At 47.4% G+C, this 8827-nt stretch overlaps 1 protein-coding gene across 1 annotated transcript in view; it reads left to right on the top strand.

Annotated features, from left to right (window-relative positions):
• Positions 1-8827, top strand: part of LOC111965006 (DNA-directed RNA polymerase III subunit RPC7-like) — a 737315-nt gene that overhangs the window by 432991 nt on the left and 295497 nt on the right. The window lies entirely within an intron of this gene.

Raw genomic sequence — 8827 nt, 5'->3', positions numbered from 1 at the left:
CTTCTCTCTCTGGCTCTCCATCTCTCTCTGGTCGCTCATGGGGCTCTCTCCCTCTCTCTCCATCTCTCTCTCTCTCTCTCGCTCTCTCCATCTCTCTCTCTCTTGCCTCCAAATCTCCCTCTCTCTCCATCTCTCTCTCTAGCCTCCATCTCATTTCAATTCAATTCAATTCAAAGGGCTTTATTGGCATGGAAACATATGTTAACATTGCTGAAGCAAGTGAGATAGATAATATACAAAAGTGGAATAAACAATAAAAATGAACAGTGAACCATACATGCACAGAAGTTTCAAAAGAATAAAGACATTACAAATGTCACATTATGCACAGTGTTATATACAGTGTTGTAACGACTGAACAAATAGTTAAAGTACAAAGGGAAAATAAATCTCTCTCTCTCTCCATCTCTCCTCCTAGCTCTCCAATCTCTCTCTCCTCCTAAGCTCTCTCCATCTCTCTCTCTCTAGCTCTCCATCTCCTCTCTCTAGCTCTCCATCTCTCTCTCTCTCTCTCTAGCTCTCCCTCCTCTCTCTAGCCTCCATCTCCCTCCTCTCTAGCTATCCATCTCTCCTCTCGCTCTCCATCTCTCTCTCTCTGGCTCTCTTCTCTTCTCTTCCATCTCTCTCTCTCTACTCTCCATCTCTTCTCTCTCTCTCTCTAGCTCTCCATCTCCCTCTCTCTAGCTATCCACTCTCTCTCTCCATCTCCTCTCTTAGCTCTCCACTCTCTCTCTCGCTCTCCATTCTCTCTCCTCTCTCTAGCTCTCCATCTCTCTCTCTGCTTCTACTCTCCATCTCCGCCCTTCTAGTTCTCCATCTCTCTCTCTCTAGCTCTCCATCTCTCTCTCTCTCTAGCTCTCCATCTCTCTCTTCTCTCTAGCTCTCCATCTCTCTATCTCTAGCTCTCATCTCTCTCTCTCGCGCTCTCCACTCTCTCTCTCGCGCTCTCCATCTCTCTCTCTCTTCTCTGTTTATAGTTTGTTTGTACAACAATCAGAAGAGTACTAAAACAATCAACAAAACAAACCTCCTGCAGAACAGTGTGTATGGAGTAGGGTTTATGACCAAACACCAATACAAACAATACAAACAAAGCTTAGTATAAAGATCATTCTACTCAAATTGAATGGTAACAAGTTATATGTGTACCTAGTATTCATCGACTAAATAAACGTTTGTTGATCTATTGCTACAGACAATAATGTCACTGAGCAGCTAGAGCCAGATTTATACAATACTGTATTTCTGAACAACTGATCGTGACCAGCTCTGCCAGTGCAGTGACGTAGTGACAAGTGTACTGGGCTGAAACAATGAAGGCTCTTAGCAGGAAGAGAATGGCCATTTGTCACTGTACACTGATCAAATTCATACAGGGGCATTGTACTGGTGTAAAAATGGACGACCACACACATTAATCAGAGGACAGCTGAAGGTTCAGCTGTCGCCTGGTGCTGGGAGACAGAGAGACAGAGCCTGGTGCTGGGAACAGAGAGACAGAGCCTGGTGCTGGGAGACAGAGAGACAGAGCCTGGTGCTGGGAGACAGAGAGACAGAGCCTGGTGCTGGGAGACAGAGAGAGACAGAGCCTGGTGCTGGGAGACAGAGAGCAGAGCCTGGTGCTGGGGAACAGAGAGACAGAGCCTGGTGCTGGGAGACAGAGAGACAAGAGCCTGGTGCTGGGAGACAGAGAGACAGAGAGCCTTGGTGCTGGGAGACAGAGGAGACAGAGCCTGGTGCTGGGAGACAGAGAGACAGAGCCTGGTGCTGGGAGACAGAGAGACAGAGCCTGGTGCTGGGAGACAGAGAGACAGAGCCTGGGCTCTAAAAGGCCAGGGTGTGTTGGTGTGGCTCTCAGTGTCCCAGTGACTGGTGATAACCACTAGCTCACCATATTGATCATGGAGACCAGAGGGGAGTGGAGGGTGAGAGGTGGCCACACACAAACACACACAACCCAGAGAGACAGCATCCTAACGCAGCATTAATAACAGTCTTGTGGTGAAAAGAAGACCCGGATTCAAACCCAGTCAGTCACACTGTGCAACCTCATAGTTTTGAATTTCAAATCCAAACGGACAAATTAAAACGAGTCCCTAAAGAGTTTCTATCAATGAGCTTTCACTATGAGCTGCTATAGCCTACTACGTCAATACATCTCTGTAGACCAGGAGGAATGCCTCCCTTCATATAGGAGTGTAAGTAATGTTCCAGCCCACCACACCAGACTGTTGTGTATGACTCATGTTCACCAGCTGGATACCATTCTCCCCCCAGCTTCACTATTCTGATTGGACAGGTAGACACTAAGGCGTGTTGCTTCTCTCCACTATGTTTCCACAGATTCAGCAGAAAATGTTTTATTGTGCATGTTTGCCTCACCAATCCAAACAATGTGAGCTGCATGCACATGGCMCATGGCTCCGTTTTGGCTGTGTGACGTAGGTTGGTTCCTCTCTCGTTCTATGAATTACCCAGATAWTGTTTTGGCTTTAGAGAGAGAGCGGGAGAAAGAGGGCTGCTCGATCGCTTTAGAGTTTTAGGTTAAACTGAGCTTTTAATTTGAAACGTTGACTTTAATAATCCCCTGTCATTGTCCAAGTGGTGCTCTGTTTTCTCTCCACTGAATGGGTTCAGGGTGTGTGTATGTGTGTGAGTGCTTTTCGTGCGTGCGTGTGTGTGCTTGTGTGTGTGTTCTTGTGTATCATGCAGGGTTCTGGTGGCAGGTAGCTGGGTGCAGAACGGGGGCACGGTTGGTCTGTGACAACCTCTCTCTGCTCCCAGGAGCAGATCTGCCACACACTCCAAATTACACAGTGGGCTGGAGTCAATGCACTGAAACTAAGCACAAACAACAACCAAGTCTGCCCCTTATTCTGAATCAAAGTGAACTTACATGAACCAGGTTGTGGATGCGTCATACTACAAGTCCACAACCATACTACAGAACATCCCTTCTCTATTCGTTTTTTCTCTGCCTCTCTTTTTACTAATCCCACACCTCCTTATACAGTACAGCCTCCCACTCCACCCTTCCCACTCTACTCTCCCCCTCCTCTCCCTTTTCCCCTGCTGTTTCATTCATGAAAACTCCTCCTCATCCTCCCCTCGTNACAAACCTCCTGCAGAACAGTGTGTATGAGTAGGGTTTATGACCAACACCAATACAAACAATACAAACAAAGCTTAGTATAAAGATCATTCTACTCAAATTGAATGGTAACAAGTTATATGTGTACCTAGTATTCATCGACTAAATAAACGTTTGTTGATCTATTGTCTACAGACAATAATGTCACTGAGCAGCTAGAGCCASATTTATACATACTGTATTTCTGAACAACTGATCGTGACCAGCTCTGCCAGTGCAGTGACGTAGTGACAAGTGCTACTGGGCTGAAACAATGAAGGCTCTTAGCAGGAAGAGAATGGCCATTTGTCACTGTACACTGATCAAATTCATACAGGGGCATTGTACTGGTGTAAAAATGGACGTCCAACACATTAATCAGAGACAGCTGGAAGGTTCAGCTGTCGCCTGGTGCTGGGAGACAGAGAGACAGAGCCTGGTGCTGGGAGACAGAGAGACAGAGCCTGGTGCTGGGAGACAGAGAGACAGAGCCTGGTGCTGGGAGACAGAGAGACAGAGCCTGGAAACAGCAGGGGAAAAGGGAGAGGAGGGGGAGAGTAGAGTGGGAAGGGTGGAGTGGGAGGCTGTACTGTATAAGGAGGTGTGGGATTAGTAAAAAGAGAGGCAGAGAAAAAACGAATAGAGAAGGGATGTTCTGTAGTATGGTTGTGGACTTGTAGTATGACGCATCCACAACCTGTTCATGTAAGTTCACTTTGATTCAGAATAAGGGGCTTGGTTGTTGTTTTGTGCTTAGTTTCAGTGCATTGACTCCAGCCCACTGTGTAATTTGGAGTGTGTGGCAGATCTGCTCCTGGGAGCAGAGAGAGGTTGCACAGACCAACCGTGGACCCGCTGTGCACCCGCTACCTGCCACCAAGAACCCTGCATGATACACACGGACGCACACATAAGCACACATGAAAAGCACTCACACACATACACACACCCTGAACCCATTCAGTGGAAGAAAACAGAGCACCACTTGGACAATGACAGGGGATTATTAAAGTCAACGTTTCAAATTAAAAGCTCAGTTTAACCTAAAACTCTAAAGCGATCGAGCAGCCCTCTTTTCTCCCGCTCTCTCTCTAAAGCCAAAACATTATCTGGGTAATTCATAGAACGAGAGAGGAACCAACCTACGTCACACAGCAAAACGGAGCCATGTGCCATGTGCATGCAGCTCACATTGTTTGGATTGGTGAGGCAAACATGCACAATAAAACATTTTCTGCTGAATCTGGGAAACATAGTGGAGAGAAGCAACACGCCTTAGTGTCTACCTGTCCAATCAGAATAGTGAAGCTGGGGGAGAGAATGGTATCCAGCTGGTGAACATGAGTCATACACAACAGTCTGGTGTGGTGGCTGGAACATTACTTCACTCCTATATGAAGGGAGGCATTCCTCCTGGTCTACAGAGATGTATTGACGTAGTAGGCTATAGCAGCTCATAGTGAAAGCTCATTGATAGAAACTCTTTAGGGACTCGTTTTAATTTGTCCGTTTGGATTTGAAATTCAAAACTATGAGGTTGCACAGTGTGACTGACTGGGTTTGAATCCGGGTCTTCTTTTCACCACAAGACTGTTATTAATGCTGCGTTAGGATGCTGTCTCTCTGGTTTGTGTGTGTTTGTGTGTGGCCACCTCTCACCCTCCACTCCCTCTGGTCTCCATGATCAATATGGTGAGCTAGTGGTTATCACCAGTCACTGGACACTGAGAGCCACACCAACACACCCTGGCCTTTTAGAGCCCAGGCCTGTCTCTCTGTCTCCCAGCACCAGGCTCTGTCTCTCTGTCTCCCAGCACCAGGCTCTGTCTCTCTGTCTCCCAGCACCAGGCTCTGTCTCACTCTGTCTCCCAGCACCAGGCTCTGTCTCTCTGTCTCCCAGCACCAGGCTCTGTCTCTCTGTCTCCCAGCACCAGGCTCTGTCCTCTCTGTCTCCCAGCACCAGGCTCTCTCTCTGTCTTCCCAGCACCAGGTCTGTCTCCTCTGTCTCCAGCACCAGGCCTGTCTCTCTGTCTCCCAGCACCAGGCTCTGTCTCTCTGTCTCCCAGCACCAGGCTCTGTCTCTCTGTCTCCCAAGCACCAGGCTCTGTCTCTCTGTCTCCCAGCACCAGGCTCTGTCTCTCTGTCTCCCAGCACCAGGCGACAGCTGAACCTTCCAGCTGTCCTCTGATTAATGTGTTGGACGTCCATTTTTACACCAGTACAATGCCCCTGTATGAATTTGATCAGTGTTACAGTGACAAATGGCCATTCTCTTCCTGCTAAGAGCCTTCATTGTTTCAGCCCAGTAGCACTTGTCACTACGTCACTGCACTGGCAGAGCTGGTCACGATCAGTTGTTCAGAAATACAGTATGTATAAATCTGGCTCTAGCTGCTCAGTGACATTATTGTCTGTAGACAATAGATCAACAAACGTTTATTAGTCGATGAATACTAGGTACACATATAACTTGTTACCATTCAATTTGAGTAGAATGATCTTTATACTAAGCTTTGTTTGTATTGTTTGTATTGGTGTTGGTCATAAACCCTACTCATACACACTGTTCTGCAGGAGGTTTGTTTGTTGATTGTTCTTAGTACTCTTCTGATGTTTGTACAAACAAACTATAAACAGAGAGAGAGAGAGAGAGATGGAGAGCGCGAGAGAGAGAGATGGAGAGCGCGAGAGAGAGAGATGAGAGCTAGAGATAGAGAGATGGAGAAGCTAGAGAGAGAGAGAGATGGAGAGCTAGGAGAGAGAGAGACGGATGGAGAGCGTAGAGAGAAGAGTGGGAGAACTAGAGAGGGCGAGATGGAGAGTGAGAAGCAGAGAGAGAGATGGAGAGCTAGAGAGAGAGAGAGAGATGGAGAGCCAGAGAGAGAGATGGAGAGCTAGAGAGAGAGAGATGGAGAGAGAGAGATGGATAGCTAGAGAGAGGGAGATGGAGAGCTAGAGAGAGAGAGAGAGAGATGGAGAGCTAGAAGAGAGAGGAAGAGAGAGCCAGAGAGAGAGAGATGGAGAGCGAGAGAGAGAGATGGATAGCTAGAGAGGAGGGAGGATGGAGAGCTAGAGAGAGAGAGGGAGAGCTAGAGAGAGAGAGAGAGATGGAGAGCTAGAGAGAGAGATGGAGAGCTAGAGAGAGAGAGATGGAGAGAGCTAGAGAGAGAGAGATTGGAGAGCTAGAGAGAGAGATGGAGAGAGAGAGAGATTTATTTTCCCTTTGTACTTTAACTATTTGTTCACGTTACAACACTGTATATACAACTGTGCATAATGTGACAATTTGTAATGTCTTTATTCTTTTGAAACTTCTGTGCATGTATGGTTCACTGTTCATTTTTATTGTTATTCCACTTTTGTATATTATCTATCTCATTGCTTCAGCAATGTTAACATATGTTTCCATGCCAATAAAGCCCCTTGAATTGAATTGAAATGAATTGAGATGGAGAGCTAGAGAGAGAGATGGAGAGAGAGGGAGATTGGAGAGCAAGAGAGAGAGAGATGGAGAGCGAGAGAGAGAGAGAGAGATGGAGAGAGAGGGAGAGAGAGAGACAGAGAGATGGAGAGGAGAAAGAGAGAGAGAGAGAGATGGAGAGCTAGAGAGAGAGAGAGATGGAGAGCTAGAGAGAGAGAGAATGGAGAGCTAGAGAGAGAGAGAGATGGAGAGCTAGAGAGAGAGAGATGGAGAGCTAGAAGAGAGGAGAGAGGATGGAGAGCTAAGAGAGAGAGAGATGGAGAGCTAGAGAGAGAGAGATGGAGAGCTAGAGAGAGAGAGAGAGAGGCAGAGAGAGATGGAGCACTAGAGAAACAGGAGACTGGAGGAAGAGAAAGAGAGAGAAAGAATGAGAGGCGAGAGAGAAGATGGAGACCTAGAGAGACAGAGAGATGGAGAGTGAGAGAGAGAGAGAGAGAGAGAGAGAGAGAGAGAGAGAGAGAGAGAGAGAGAGAGAGAGAGAGAGAGAGAGACGAGAGAGAGAGAGAGAGAGGAGAGAGAGAGAGAGAGAGAGAGAGAGAGACGAGAGAGAGAGAGAGAGAGGGAGACTTTGGACAAGTATTGGTTTTGGAGAGAGTACAGGTCAGTAACACCATACGATGTCAACGTATGTACAGTAGCTACATCCCCACATCAATCGCTTTACACAATCATCGTCAATGTCGACATCCAGGCTCAGTGTCACCCTTTGATGTTGACGTGATGTATAGCTTTGGCACTTGCTTTGACAAGGTTAACATATGTTTCCCATGCCAATTAACCCCCTTGAATTGAATGAATTGAGAGAGAGATGGAGAGCTAAAGAGAGAGAGCATGGAGAGGCGAGAGATGGAGAGAGGGAGATGGAGAGCTAGAGAGAGAGATGGAGAGCTAGAGCGAGAGAGAGATGGAGAGAGAGAGAGATGGAGAGAGGGAGATTGAGAGCTAGAGAGAGGAGGGATGGAGAGCTAGAGAGAGAGATGGAGAGATGAGAGCTAGAGGGAGATGAAGAGCGAGAGAGAGAGATCGAGAGGGATGGAGAGCTAGAGAGAGAGAGAGTGGAGAGCTAGAGAGAGAGAGAGAGCTAGAGAGAGAGGGAGATGGAGAGCGAGAGAAGAGAGATGGAGAGAGAGAGAGAGAGGGATGGAGAGATAGAGAGAGAGAGATGGAGAGCTAGAGAGAGAAGAGAGATGGAGAGCTAGAGAGAGAGATGGAGAGAGAGAGAGGGATGGAGAGCTAGAGAGAGAGAATGGAAGAGCTAGAGAGAGAGAGAGAGTGGACAGCTGAGAGAGAGAAGAGAGGATGAGAGAGTGAGAGCGGAGAGCAAGAGACGAGAGGAGACTGAGAGAGGAGCACACTTTGGCAAGCTATTGGTTTTTGGGAAGAGAGTAACAAGGTCATGTAAAACACGCATACACTGATCAAACTAGTGTTACCAAGTAAGCCTACGTCCCACAGTCAATCGCTTTACGACAAGTCAGCGTCAATAGTCAGACATCCACTGGCGGTCAAGTGTCAACCCTTGATGTTGACATGCAATACGATATGGCTTAGATTATCCAGCAAAGGACAACAGTATGAGTTTTGCAGAGATCACCATGTGGTCGCAGGAAGGGTCCTGTACTAATCATGCACACAGTACTCCGCAGTACATGAGGAGTAGAGCAGTGATGAGAATAATCGAGAAAAGGGTTAATAAAAAGGCCGGATCAGGACGATCGACATAGACAGCCAGCGGATACCCTGGTGTCCTGCTGTCCTGTTGGAGCATGTAAATGCCAAGCTTTTTCCCTTAACGCCCTTTACGCATGGGTCCTGGCGCTGTTCACTGAAGAATGCCAATCTATGGACAGTCTTGTCTGTCGACGTGGAAGAGATTCCCCATGGGTCTCAACTCAGAGCAACACACAGGACACCGCAAGCCGCCGGAGACCGTACTGTGTGCCATGAAGTACATTATGTACTTTATACATATTTATACTGTCCATGAGAGTACGACATTTTCATATTGAGTCCTGGATGACGACTCCCAGATAGCCGTGTAACTCTGTGCTAATTGTTCTGCCAGCCCACGTTTGATCCTCCCTTGATGATCAATATAAGCACGTGCCACAAATACAACTGGAGACCCCCAGGAGAACACACAGAGAACAAAGCCCAGCGAGCTGGAGACAGCCATATGGAACCTACCCCATATCCAGGGGCACATATAGGTGAGA

The sequence above is a fragment of the Salvelinus sp. IW2-2015 genome, linkage group LG6.1, assembly GCF_002910315.2.
Source record: "Salvelinus sp. IW2-2015 linkage group LG6.1, ASM291031v2, whole genome shotgun sequence".
In the NCBI taxonomy this organism is placed as follows: domain Eukaryota; kingdom Metazoa; phylum Chordata; class Actinopteri; order Salmoniformes; family Salmonidae; genus Salvelinus; species Salvelinus sp. IW2-2015.
This window is presented reverse-complemented; position numbering and strand designations above follow the sequence as displayed.